The sequence below is a fragment of the Prionailurus viverrinus genome, chromosome X (assembly GCF_022837055.1).
Source record: "Prionailurus viverrinus isolate Anna chromosome X, UM_Priviv_1.0, whole genome shotgun sequence".
NCBI lineage: Eukaryota > Metazoa > Chordata > Mammalia > Carnivora > Felidae > Prionailurus > Prionailurus viverrinus.
The window spans coordinates 32,791,848-32,794,297 of record NC_062579.1 but is presented as its reverse complement, the minus strand read 5'-3'; the positions used below and the strand labels follow the sequence as shown (position 1 = coordinate 32,794,297).

At 39.3% G+C, this 2,450-nt stretch overlaps 1 pseudogene; it reads left to right on the top strand.

Moving 5' to 3' along the window:
* The first annotated feature begins 1,166 nt into the window (after positions 1-1,166).
* On the top strand, positions 1,167-2,189 carry LOC125156944 (40S ribosomal protein S3a-like; annotated as a pseudogene).
* Positions 2,190-2,450: the final 261 nt, after the last annotated feature.

Below are 2,450 nucleotides of genomic sequence, written 5' to 3'. Positions count from 1 at the left end.
CAGAAAAGGGGGAAAATCCTTTTTATTCTCTTGCTGGGTGGAGGGTGGTTCTTGGCCAAATTAAAAATGTCCGAGTTTCAAAATGAGAGGCTGTGAATAGAATGGTAATTGTTCCCCCAATATACTTTTAGTCTTATTTTTTTTATTTTATTTTTATTTTTTTAGTAATAGAAACCCTGAACTTAGGAAGGTAAAATGGCTTCCCAGGATAGAGACTACATTACCCACCTTCCTTTACAGCTAGGTATGGTCATATGATTGCATTCTGGCTAACCAAACGGGAGCACAACTGATATGTGCAATTTGTGGGTCATGTCCTTAAAGGAGCAGAGGTTCCTGCCCCCATCTCTTCCTACTTCTTGCTGGCTAGAAAAGATATGTGCTAACGAGCCATCTTGGACTCTATGCACAAAGCTCCACCCAATCATGGCAGTTCCATAAGACAGAGGAGCCTGAGAACCAGCCTGGTGCCGACAGAGCAGCCCCAGACTACATATGCTCAGATGTTGTTAACATGAGGGAGTAATGAACTGCTTTCTGTCATGTAAGACATTATTATTTTGGCTCTCTCTCTATATTATATATAGCTAAGACTATATATATTCTAGTGAAAATCACTGATACTTAGGCAGAATTATAGAAAATTTTGATTAAAAGCCTAGAAAAATGACCAATAAAAGTTTTCATTGTCCATATGCAGTTAAGGGTTGGAAAAAGCATTGATTAGACTAAATGCTTGAAGAAAAGTCTTTCAAGTCTGAGGCTAAAGGTCTTTTTGCCTCCTCTTAAGACTGCATCAGGGACTGATTCAGCACTTAGAATTAAATCAGGAAGTTTCTAAAATACATCACAATGGGTCTTAAATACACCAGAAAGCGTTGCTCACATATCAGCAAGGGTCTCAAAGAAGTTAGGGAGGGTCTCAGTGTTATCAGAAAGAGTCTCAAACAAAACAAAACGGGTCTCAAAGATGTCAGGAGAAGTTCCAGTGTCCTTATGTATATAAGGATGGGTCTCAAATAGGTCAGGAAGACACTCACATACATCGGGAAGAGGGTGAAATAAGTGAAGAAGAATCTGAACTAGGTAGGGAAGGATCAAAAACATGTTAGGATGGAGAAGTCAGAAAGAGTCTCAAAAAAGAAGGAAGCACTCAGGGCAGAACCATGGTAGCTGGCAAGATTAAGCACCTTATGAAAGGCAGCAAAAAGGAAGCCAAGAAGAAAGTGATCCAATTTCTAAGAAAGATTGGTATGATGTGAAAACACCAGCTATGTTCAATTAATAATAAATATTGGAAAAACACTCATGACAAGAATTCAAGGAAGCAAAATTTTATCTGATGGCCTCAAGGGTGGTGTTTTTGAAGTGAATCTTGCTGATCTGAATGATAAACTTGCATGTAGAAAATTAAAGCTAACTACTGAGGATATACGGGCAAAAATTGCCTGACTTACTTCCATGGCAGAGATCTTACCTGTGACAAAATCTGCTCCATAGTTTAAAAAAAAAAAAAAAAAAAAAAAAAAAAAAAAAAAAAAAGGGGCGCCTGGGTGGCGCAGTCGGTTAAGCGTCCGACTTCAGCCAGGTCACGATCTCGCGGTCCGGGAGTTCAAGCCCCGCATCGGGCTCTGGGCTGATGGCTCAGAGCCTGGAGCCTGTTTCCGATTCTGTGTCTCCCTCTCTCTCTGCCCCTCCCCCGTTCATGCTCTGTCTCTCTCTGTCCCAAAAATAAATAAAAACGTTGAAAAAAAAAAAGGCAGTCAATGATTAAAACTCATGTCAATGTCAAGACTACTGAAGGTTATTTGCTTCACCTACTCTGTGTTGGTTTTCCTAAAAATTGTAACAATCAGATTTAGAACAGCTCTTACATCTAGCACCAATAGGTCTGCCAAATCCAGAAGATAATATAAATCATGACCCTAGAGGTGCAGACAAATGACTTAAAAGAAGTGGCCAATAAACTGATTCCAGACAGTATTGGGAAAGACACAGAAAATGTTTGCCAATGTATTTATCCACTCCATGACATCTTTGTTACAAAAGTAAAAACGATGAAGAAGCCCAAGTTTGAATTGGGAAAACTCATGGCGTTTCATGGTAAAGGTAGTCATCCTGAAAAAGCTACTGAGGATGAGGCAGGTGCTGAAGTTGAAGAAGCTGATGAATATGAGCCATCAGTCTAAAAATATGCTTAAAATTCAGACTTTCAATGGTGACAAATAAAAAGTCTCATTTGTGAAAAGAAGAAGAAGAAGAAGAAGAAGAAGAAGAAGAAGAAGAAGAGGAAGAAGGAGGAGGATTGATCTAAAACATGTCAAACAGTGTCTCAGTCATTCTGGAAGAATCTCAAATAGGAAGGAGGAGTCTTAAACACCTCAGGAAAGGTCTCAGGCAAGTCAGAAATTGTCTCAAATATGTCAGAAAGAGTCTCAAGTCAAGGAAAA